Genomic DNA, 12,518 nt, shown 5'->3' on the forward strand with positions numbered 1-12,518 from the left:
ACCAAAAATATGAGGCAAAAATCTAGAGATTCTGCAAAAATCTGTGAAGTTGAGAGGTATGGTGGAGTTGAAGACTGTCCCAGCACTCACTGTATGCAAGACAATAGAACTAATCCTGTATCCACTGCAGGGCAAACATACTCAATCTCACACAATATGTACACTTGCTGGCAATTTGGAAAAAAACATTTCATCTAAGGTATGTTTTTGGGACGTGGGAGGAAAATGAAGACCTAAGACATGTCTTTGGGATGTGGGAGGAAACAGGAACACCTGACAAAAGTCACGTACGCACAAGGAATTTGTGCAGACACCACACCTTGTTGCACGTTTGGCTTAGGAATAAAATTCAGCTCAGCATAGGGGAAAGTGACCAATTACATGATTACAAGAGTTCCAGTGTTGTATAAACGTGACTGTGTGAGACAACAAATTATCCTATTCAGGAATTCAGGTGTTCTGTAAATATTGAATGTATGCCTGCAGTTTTATTCTCAAATCATTTGAAGGCACGTGCAGAAAAAAGACGCACTTTACAGAGGATTTCATTACTTTGTAAGTCTACTATCTTAAATACGTTTGTCACTTATTTGCAGAGAGCCCACTGTGATGCACCACACCTTTTGTTTCTTTTCTTCATGTGCTGTCTACAATGTACTGTGATGGCATATGAAACAGAAGCTCAGTTAATCTGTGTTCCATTTAAATGTCATTTGTTTATGATAGGGAGAGTATGCCTCCCATTTCACATTAGGCTTTGCACCTTGCACCTTTTTTTTTGGGTTGCTGCTCCACTGACCATCAAACCCTGTCCCCAACTTACTGTGTAGACTCATTATTTCCCCAGGATGAAAGCCCTGTAACCCATTTGTTTGCTTGGGTTAACAGTAAAGTGCAGTAAATGAGGGTGCTGTCATTCCTGTGCTAGGGACTAAGGGTTTGTATTTAATCCCTACCTGCTCATGCCCATGCACAAAGCATCCATGGAGTTGGAGTGCAGTGGGCTGCTATGAAGTACATATACACCTCCATGTATACTTCATAGGTTCATAAGTGTCTACTAAGCTAACGACTACAAGGTCTTTTTTAAGCCTAGCAATGCATCCCAAATCTCCGACAAGTTCTGGCACCCTTGATAAGTTGTAAGCAGGGACGTGGGTGATGAAACATTTACAAGCAGGAGCCTGGGAGATGAACTATTTACAGTCTGCCTGTGTCCATTAGAGACATACATGCCAAACTGGGGATGAATTTCCTGTTCCCCATCCAGTTTTCCAAGTTACACTTGATTTGGGTTAGGGAGGAACTGTGCTTTACATGGATGTGGAGCCTATTCCAGTTATGGGGTAGTCTCTAGGATATATATTTGTCTCTCCAGCATGTCCTATTTATAACACAGGAAAGGTTTAAGTCTTTAGAGTGGGTAATTCTTGTGCTGTTTGTTTTGTGGATATACAGGAGGTCCATCAGAGTGGGGTCTAATAGTGCCTTGTATGCCAGGCATAGATCTCCCCTCAGTAGCCTGTAAGAGAGAGAATACAGGGAAAGGGCTGTGAAGGTATCTGCAGAGGACATGTTGCATACACCCTGTATTCTTTTAGTGAGGAACTTCTGCGGTCATTCAAATTGTTGGATATGCCTAGTTAGGTACATACCAAAGGGGCATTGTGCTCAGTGATAGGTCTGATGAATGCTGAATGCAGTGGAATAATGACTTCCTTGGACCTAGATGCTATACCTTTGCGTATAAGTTGAACAGCATAGAATGATTTTCTCACTACTGTAGACACATGAGGGTCAAAGGCTAGATTACTGCCTGTGTGTGTCCCCAAGTCCCTGACTGTTGGGTCAGCTGTTATTGGTATGTTGTCAGTATGATAGTGACCAGGGGTGGATGATTTCCTGAAGGATACTATTATGCATTTCTTGGCATTTAGCTTTAGTCCATGTCTCTGACACCAGTTGTATATTTATGTCAGTCCTTCCTGGAGAACATTTGTGTTGGTGGGGGATTCAGTGACAGCTCCTAATTTGGAATCATCTGCAAATCTAGTCAGCCAGAGGCCACTGAGATTGGCCTTGACTTCAGAGAAGTAAATGCCTAAAAGGAGTGGTCCCAGGACTGATCCCTGAGGGACTCTACTTGTGAATGACCTCTTTGTACAGGTGGACTCCCCAGTTCTAACTTCCTGGGTCCTATATGTGAGCCAGTCAGCTATCCACTGGGTGACGTAAGGGTTTGTACTTAACCTCTTGAGTTTTTGTCAACAATACCTGAGTGGGGTATTGTGTCAAATGCCTTGACAAAAACTGGATAGGGAACAGGAAATTCATCCCTAGTTTAGCAGCTGTGTCTCTAATGGACACAGGCAACCTGTAAATGGTTCATCTCCCAGGCTCCTGCTTGTAAATGTTTATCTCCCAAGCCCCTGCTTACACTTATCAAGGGTACCAGAACTTGTCAGAGATTTGGGATGCAAGGCTAGGCTTACAAAGGCTCTTGTGGTCGTTAGCCTAGTAAACACCTATGAACCTATAATATGATACTGTGAGTATGGGCCTTCCTATTGCAGGTGCCAGTTACACTGTAGTAGATGTGCCACTGTTGGAATTCAAACTCTGGCTCTTCTCCCCGGGGATTGAAGTGAGGAATATACTGCAGCATGTGTCCTTGTTTACATGTGTTCATGCCCTTCCCGTGTTCTCACTTAGGTTCATAGGTAAGTACTAGGCTATCGGCCCTGGGGCCTATACAAGCCCAGCCAACAAGGTACCCTGGCTTTTGCCACCCAAGAAAATTATTTTCCTGTGTCACTGTCTTCTTATGTTTATATGAGGCAGGGATGATGCTCTAACACCCTGACAATCTGCAGCAGTAACCTACTGACACAGCAACCAGGATGGTGAAAATCTAGTTTCACATCCAGGTTAAGCACCAAACTTCTTTAGTGCTGTGCTGATGCACTTGAACCTTTTGCCTCCGAAGCTTGCAACTTATTCAGCAGTTTTGTCTGAGTTCTGGTTTAAAATAGAGCACAAAGAGGCACTCTTCCTTTCCCCACTTTTACTGGTTACTTGAGATATATAAATATGTGTGTGCGTGCGTGTGTGTGTGTGTGTGTGTGTGTGTGTGTGTGTGTGTGTACATATATATATATATATATATATATATATATATATGTATGTGTGTGTGTGTGTGTGTGCATTTCCCCTTTTTCTGTGTGTGTGTGTGTGTGTGTGTGTGTGTGCGCGTGTGTGTGTGTGTGTGTGTGTGTGCATGTATATATATATATATGTGTGTGTGTGTGTGTGTGTGTGTGTGTGTGTGTGTGTGTGTGTGTGTGTGTGTGTGTGTGTGTGTGTGTGTGTGTGTGTATATATATATATATATATATATATATATATATATATATATATATATATATATACACACATGTATACACACACACACATATATATACATTGATGGATATGTTTACAATATATTTATATACAGAGAGAGGGGGGGGCTGTGAGACATGAAGGAGGATTTATGCTTATGAACAATTTACACATTGCAGTACAATATACATTTTCCTATAATGACAGACTATTTACTGATGATATAATATGCAATATATGTCTAAATTTGCATAAAACATACAAGATGCTCATTCACAGAGCATGAACCTGTTGACAAGTTAAACATGTCAGTATTTATTTTAGCAGAATACTTTTTCATAATAGAAAAGTGATTACTGACTGCAAAAAAGTGACTTTATATATATTTGAGTAAAGGAAACAAGCATTGAGGCAAGTTGTATTTTATAATGATCAGTAATTTATTTGCACATATTATTTAAATTCTAATATTTGCAAATTGTATTCTATCAGGAAACTAGAAATAGCTTTGCATTTGTCATGGTTTGTGGTTTTGATATTTATGTGCCTTAATTTGTGATTGTACACATAGTGTATACTGTGGGTTTGCTTCAAATGAGCACTGTTTAATGTATACACCATTATCTACCATGGATAGTGTTTCCACTGCCTAGTGGACAGACCATCACAGTATATTAAATTTAAAAAAGTCTCAATGCACATGTTTTTTGCTGGGAGGCTGCTTCTCTCAGTTTAGAGGCTGTGCCACTGGATTCCTGATCTCTAAATATACTACCTAAAAGATCACGCTGTATTTCCCCTTTTACGCAATCCTGGAGTCGCAGAAATCAGAGGTTGCAAGGGCTGAGCCCTCATTTTGTGGGGTTCTCAATCCTTGCACTGGATGAGGGCTGAGAGTGTGGTGACCTTTTGCAGGATCAGCACCAAGTGCAAATTGACCCATATGTAGTTTGCATGCCATCATATTATTGATACTACTTTTCATAGTCTGTGTTTGTGTTGACTGCATGTTGCACATGGTCTGAATGATGGCTAAAATGTGTATGTGGGTCTGGTCCTTTGGACTAGCCTATTTACCCAGTGGACAAAACAAGTAGACTGGTAGATAGGTATACATAATGTCTTTTTGCCATAAAAAGGCAATTTATCTTAAGATACTATCAGTAATCTTGCATGGTATTGCTACTGATATATTTTTACAAGAAAGTGATTAGAGCAGTATGGCTTGAGGAAGATAGTGACTTGTATGCAGTGAATTTGGCATATAGAACAATTACACAGACTACAAAATAGTTCAAAAAGAGTCAATAATGGGCAAATCGCTGGATTTGTGACAAGTATACTTCGGGTGGTGTTTGCATACTGTATAGAGCAAAATAATATGGTACAGTGCTGTACTATGATGGTACACTAAGTGCAAGCAGTTGTAACTAAATAACATTTTCTAAGTAATGATTAGTTTGTTAAAAAATGTTTGCAGTAATTGTCTTGATAATGTCCATATTAAATGTTTATGCAGATAGAAGGGTGGTGGAGAGGATGCAAGTGGCAAACAAAGGATGCAAGAAACATTCTAAGCATTAAGTATGCATAACGTGAATGATATAGATAGTGATTCTGATTCAGGAGTGTGTAGGGCATGATGAAAAATCTGGCAAAGGTGACCTAACATGCACAGAATTACATGTCATGACTGGATATGATTACAAACTCATATTGTCATCACAGAGGCAGGTAGCAGGTGTTAACGTAACAATGGAATTATACTTGGAAGCAGTATTTTCAATAATTTCTAGTACCAAATATAAGAAAATACCCCCAGAGATATCACAAAAAACAAAGAGAAGTGTAGTTAAAATGTGCACAGGAGGGAAGGGACTGTAAAACACATGTTTTAGACCTTTTTGTATTGAACATGGGAAAGATACCAGTGTTTGAAGGAAAGTAGATACAGAACATTGAAGTAAAATAGTTGTCCTTTAAGACATTACATGTCCCATCACAAAATGGCTGCAATAGGACCACAGCTGAAAAGCTTTCATAGATGCTGGCAGATGCAAACAAGTGTTTTTTTTCCCAAAGAACTGCTAACTTTGAAGGGGAAAAAGCAAAATGCTTCTGCATACCCAGTGTTTTATAAATTTCAAGCATTGCCAGATACCCCATGTCTTAAAGAAAAGCTAGAATTACAGAGGATGGAAAGTGCTGGAATATTATTACAGTGAAATGGAGTGAATGAGACATCCTTGCATTGTCTAAGACAGACAAAGGGAAGAGCAGAAGATGTGCTTATTGTTGACATTTTAGATTTGTCATTTGCGTGTAGTGTTCATTACTGTCATTCAAAGACATTTTTTCATATCTAATGAAGGGAAACTGTTTAGTAAAATGTGGCACAGTACACCTTACCTGAAAATAAACTGCTGAATGCAAAGGATTTTTTCCAGTATGTCCTTCTTGTTTCCAGACTGGACTCAAGGCAACATTTAATTCATAAAAAAGGAAAGGCAAGCCAGACAAAGTCAACATGACAGCTGCCCAGGACTCTTCCTGTATGAATTTTCTTTAGCTAATGGAGTTAATTATATATTATATTCATAAGTAAGTATTTTGCCTAAGTGCAAATTGATTACTTCAAGCAGGTGACCTATCAATTCAGGGCTGCTTTACGCACAATGTAATACATTTGCATATGTCAGTCCTGTTAGGAATGCCCTAATCTGCACAAACTAGGAGGTGAATAGTGTTCTACAGTTACACAGTCCAAGCAGTATAAGGAATGTGTAACAGCAGTGTTACCCTGATTATGTTTGTATGACAGGAGGCGTTGAAGATCGCTTAATAATCTATGAAAAGTCCTACAACCTAAAAGAACTAGGTCGTTAAGCTGTCAGAGACCAGTGTGAATTTTTCAAGGAGAAACTTTACTGTTATGAGCATGTGATTAATAATGGTGGGCTACATAAATCACTAGACATGATGAGTACTGTGTTTAATCCACTTAAACTTGATAATTTGCCATAAATGTGGCTGTACCTATGACCGATCAACTAATAACGCAGTTTTCTATCACACATCTCGCTTGTTCTGCATTCTGTTAAAGCACTATAATAGAATGGGTCTTCTTGAAAATGGACATATTGCTTTTAATGGCCATCCATGGTCACCAAGAAGTTGATTATTTCACACAAAGTGCTGTAATGCCTCCATGCATTTTAGACTGGTACATGATACTTTACCATAAGCAATTGGCACCATTCTAATAATTGCTGCACTCTTAAGATCCTTCCAGCTTGCTGGGCTATGTATGCTTTTGTGTTGAGTCAGCCATTAACCAGGGGTGGCTTGTGGTATTGGACTGCTGGGTTGCAACCCCCCCCCCCAGCTAAAAAGATAAAACAAAAATAGTGAAATGTGTCAACTCACAAAGTCAACTATTATTTTTAAATTAAAGATAAGAGTTGACTTTCTGATGTGTTTCATGTCCTTGGAACTCCATGCATGCTCATTCAAGGAGATCCAAAACAAAAAAAAAAAGTCATATTTTTAAAATTATTGGTCTGTTTTGAAAACAGTCCAGCATTGGGCTTCAGGATCATTGATCAGGTTGGATCAGCTGCATTCAGCAAGTTGCTTAATGAGTCATTCACTGGACTGCTGCATGAGGCAGCTAAGCGCCCTTTCTATTGGGCTGACTGAGGCTTCTGAGCCAAAATGAAGGAAGTAGTTAACAAGGAAGAGGATGCATGAGTGTGGAAAAATACTTTTCTATTTTTTATTTATTTTAAAGTATTTTGGTTTTCTGGAACTATGTGTGTGCTACTGCCAGGATGTAAAAAGGTTAGAACTTAAAGTGTGTGTGTGTGTGTGTGTGTGTGTGTGTGTGTGTGTGTGTGTGTGTGTGTGTGTGTGTGTGTGTGCGCGTGTGTGCGTATGTGCGTGTGCACGTGTGTGTGTGTGTGTTTGCGAGTGAGAGAGAGCGAGAGAGAGAAAGAGTGTGCATACATGGACAAACTAATGCAAGGATCACTTGGGGAAATTATTCATTTTGATGGCAAGGAAGTGCTTGTGCAGTTACAGATAAAAACTCAATGGGGTTGTTGGGGAAAATGGTTAATTTTGGTGCTTATATGTACAAGGACAAACTGCTGAAGAGATCACAGGGAAAATGCTTCATTTTGGTGCTTGTGCAGACACGGACAAATTACTGAAGGAATCACTGGGGGAATGTTTCATTTTGGTGCTTATGCAGACACGGACAAATCACTGAAGGAATCACTGGGGGAATGTTTCATTTTGGTGTTTATGCAGACACGGACAAATCACTGAAGGAATCACTGGGGGAATGTTTCATTTTGGTGTTTATGCAGACACGGACAAATCACTGAAGGAATCACTGGGGGAATGTTTCATTTTGGTGCTTATGCAGACACGGACAAATCACTGAAGGAATCACTGGGGGAATGTTTCATTTTGGTGTTTATGCAGACATGGACAAATCACTGAAGGAATCACTGGGGGAATGTTTCATTTTGGTGCTTATGCAGACACGGACAAATCACTGAAGGAATCACTGGGGGAATGTTTCATTTTGGTGTTTATGCAGACACGGACAAATCACTGAAGGAATCACTGGGGGAATGTTTCATTTTGGTGCTTGTGCAGACACGGACAAATTACTGAAGAAATCACTGGGGGAATGTTTCATTTTGGTGTTTATGCAGACACGGACAAATCACTGAAGGAATCACTGGGGGAATGTTTCATTTTAGTGTTTATGCAGACATGGAAAAACTACTGAAGGGATTGTTGGAGTAAATTATTCATTTTGGTGTCAGTGAAGTGCTTGTGCATACATGGACAAACTAATGAAGGGATCAATGGGGAAACAGTTTAATTTACTGTTTGTGCATGCATGTTTCAGTTACTGAAGAGGTCCATGTGGAAATGATGGTAAAATTTCTGTGTTTGGAGCGGTTAACGTAAAGCACTTTTTCCAATTGTTGCTATTTTTATTTTATTACATCTGGTATTTGAGATATATTGTCAATAGTTGGCTTTAGTTGTTGGATGCAGGGGTTGTCTGTGGGTAGAATTGACTGACACTGTCATTTCTTTTTAAAGTAAGCATTTATTATTTTGGCTTTGCAGAAGTACTGTGCATATTTTTTCACTTTTCTGTAACAGTCAAACATCAGCATTGTACTCAATAAACAGTTGTCTGTGGTGGTTTGGGCAGGATGTGTGTGATAGCAACTGATCACTGGCTGAATGTTGCACTGAGTAATGTTGCCATGTAATAGCACTTGGTTCCCATGTTGAGTTTTTGGCTGTTCAGTCCTTCTATGTGAATTTCTTTTCTATTTGTGGATTTTATTCAAGTGCTTTGGTTTCTTTTGTCAGACCCTCAGCAGTATCACATATGCTTCTGGTCATTTGTTCTTTTACTTTTCATCCCATTCTATCACCAGAGTGGTACACAGAAGTGCCTTAGAAAGGTATGAAGGCAGACACTGTTCCTACAAAAACAAAATATATTTCCTTACTCATGATTTTTTGTCAGGCCATCATCATTAAGTCAAAAGTCAGTTACTTTCTCCAGACTAGAAATGTCTTGGCCAGTTACACAGTGCTGAAAATATGCCGGGTGGGGGGGTAAAAAAGTAAGATGAATGAAAAAGCAAGAAAGAAATAATCTGTCTGCATGAGGGGAAAATAAAGGAGGGCACAGGGGAGTGCAGGGGAGACTAGTAGGCCACAGGGGGACCCATGGAGTATTGGTCATGGCTAGACATCTAAGGTATATATAGTAAGTAACTTGGCTATAATGAGTGGGCTAATGCTGAAGCAGTATGAGGATGAAAGTGAATTATTACATCTGTTTAATTATCAGTAACTGTTACTTGACCTGCTGTAATACAGCCCTACCTTACTGTATTTAGCTCCACCAATTCAGTTGCAGCCTCCCTTCCTTTGAAGTTATCAGCCACCTCTATCAGTAACTCGCATATTTTTCTTATAGGTTTGTTTCATTGTTGAGGCTCTTAGGCCATTATCTGCACTCCAGTTATCAAGTTTACTTTTTAAAACACTCAGTAGTTTAAAAAGTAAACCTAACATCAGCTGGTATATGATTCCAAATTGTAGGAGAAGTTTGAGTTATATCATTTCATCTTAACTGTGTTTTACAAAGAAAAAGTGTTAAAATTAATATTGCAATACTGATGTCTTGTCATATTAAATAGCAAGATTAATATTAAATATAAGTTGTAGCAATTCATCCCCAACAATTTTATATGTGCTTATTGCTTTTCCTCTTGCAAAACTGTAATACAAATTTAAAGTTTTACATCTATCAGAAAATGATAAATGACAAATTGAAAGTATTATTTTTGTATATTTTCATTGAACAAACTCAAGTAACCCTAATTGATGCCTATTGTATTGGCAAAATATGCTGTTATATTCTAAAACTGGATGATGTACATCTTGTATAGATTGACTAATCTACTGATAGAGATCTAAACATCCATCCCATTAATAATAAAGCATAGTTCTTTATAATAGTTACATGAGATAATAAAAGAAAAATCGGATGATATGTGTATACCCAAATCCTGATAATAATAATTTTCAAATAATAGTGTATTATTTAAAAAATAAATTTGGTCTTATTCGATATTTACCAAAATATATTATTTTACACTTTCAAACCAGTATCATTTGCCCAGGAAGAAAATTGCCCCAAAAGTTCTGATATAGGTGCTGAAGTTCCATCCTTGTCAATTATAAATCCAATCTTAAACATTGACATATTTAGCTTGTCAATACCGACTGTTTTTAGGACTAGTTGAAAGTACCAAATTAAAAAGGAAAGGACCAAGTACAGTATCGTGTGGTACTCCATAAAATACAAGGAGGAAGTGGGAATAACCTTTTACTGCTACACATTGAGAATGACTAGACAACTAAGGACTAATCCAATTAATCAAATAGGGATTGTAATTATAAGTCTTTAATGCATCAGTTTTTGAACTGTGTGCAGTCATATCAAAAGCCTTAACCAAATCCTTATGAATAACACCCAGTGTTAACAATCTATAAAGAGCCTAAAGTACTTGATCATAAAATTCCACTAAATTTGTGTTGATCTGCAAGGACAAACCCCATGTTGATTCAAATCAGTGCATCCATTATGATTCAATGGATCTGAAAGTAGAGTTTGTAAAATTCATACATAAAATAGATGTGAGACTAATTGGTCTATAATTAGACAAATTCCCTTTAGCTTCTTTCTTGTGTATAGGTGAAGTAATTGATTTTTTTGTCCAAATAGAAGGCACTAAACTTTACTATTATGTAATAAAGTATTAACAATCGTATACAACACTGGCAAAAAAGTATTACTCAACAATAAATCAACATCACTGGTATTAAATTTGAACCCACAAAGGTTTTATTTCCTAACTTTTTAATACTTTAGAAATCAGTGTGAAACTTATTATAGGACACTTCTTATTAATTGTAGAAACCACCTCCAAATTAGTTTTTATACACTTACAGTATGACAGGTCAGAAAAAAATTATTAATAAACTCTTCATCAATTCTATAGAAATCAGTTATCAGTTCCCTTTCTATAATGATTGATGAGACAGTGTCAGTTCCCCTTGTGACTGTATTGATATAGTTATAAAACTGATTTTTATTAAATGCTAAAGAAAATAAATAATTTTCATACTCGAGCTTCTTAAAACTTAACAAGACCTTACTTTTTTTGTAATAAAATTTAATCTAGATTTAGCATATGGATTAGGTTTATTCTTCAGTTTTTGAAAGATCCATTTTCTTTTTTTTGTATAATCTGTGCAACTGAGAATCCCAGAAGTAGGGACATTTGCAGGATTTGTATATGCCTTATTACAGGATACTAAATCCACACACTGCAAGATGGATTCCAGGATAGAATAGCCACCACCTACCTCAGACCTTGATAACAATGACCAGTCAGTTAGATTTATTGAATCATTTAGACCTTGGAAATCAATCTTATGATACTGACATTTTCTAATGACCATCAATGGTAAAGTAAGTCAAAATAAAATTTTAGCTGTAATTGAACAATAGTCAGCAATGATCAGAATTACACAATGGTGAACCCACAATATTTTTTTTTAATTTGTGATGGCCAATTTGTCACAAGAATATCTAATATATGACTGCCCCTTGAGGGAGTACAAATTAATTGAGTCATATCAAATTGAAGTAAACTGTCCATGAAATCATTTCGAATTTTCTGTTTGATGAATAATTTGAACTGTTTATATTGGATATTTCAAATCTCCAAGCAGATAAAACACAATTATGCTCAAACTGTAGATCCAATAATTTAATAAATTCTCTGTGGATATTACAGTCCATTGAAGGTTTTCTGTAAAGACAAATTAAGTACTTGATCCAGAATGTAGCCTTTAAATCAGTGGTAAGTTTATTTATTGCCTAAACTAACCAATCTTTTAAAATAATTATAACTCCACCTCCATTTATTTGTGTCTTAAGACATTCAGTCTTTTCTTATCCAGGGAAGAGTAAAGTATTTGAATCTTATGCTTCAGTTATTGCAATTATGTCCAGTTTTTCTTGTTGTGAACTACAACGTAAATCATTATATTTATTTGTTAAACTTTCTGCATTACAATAATATAGTTTTAAAATGTTATTAGGTCTTTGTAATTTGAGATACTAAATCTATCAGATTTAGTGTACCTAAAAACTAGTTAATGATATAACTAGTTTACTATAAATAAAACTTGAACCATATTTACTCAAATGCAACATGTCATTAGAAAACATTTGATAATCACAAATACACTTTTCCCAGTAAGTAACCAAGGATACATTATGTGTTAAACATATGTATCTTAACCATTTATTAACTAGGACAGCTTTAGTATACACATAATTATTCCCCTTCATATTTGGAACTATTTCACCAAACCCAACCTCTATTTTACTACTTTCAGATAATTCAGTGTTGTTGTTTGTCTTTCGGCTTTTCCCGGTTAGGGGTCGCCACAGCGGAACTCCGGTCTGCTAATGATTGGCAGTAGATTTTCACGAATGCTAAGGTGCCAGCTCA

General features: G+C 37.2%; 1 protein-coding gene across 2 annotated transcripts in view; it reads left to right on the top strand.

Annotated features, from left to right (window-relative positions):
* Positions 1–12,518, top strand: part of LOC122799515 (TRIO and F-actin binding protein) — a 3,126,988-nt gene that overhangs the window by 1,160,281 nt on the left and 1,954,189 nt on the right. The gene's annotated exons all lie outside the window — the stretch shown is intronic.

The sequence above is a fragment of the Protopterus annectens genome, chromosome 1.part0 (genome assembly GCF_019279795.1).
Source record: "Protopterus annectens isolate FY-2018-M chromosome 1.part0, PAN1.0, whole genome shotgun sequence".
Classification (NCBI taxonomy): domain Eukaryota; kingdom Metazoa; phylum Chordata; order Ceratodontiformes; family Protopteridae; genus Protopterus; species Protopterus annectens.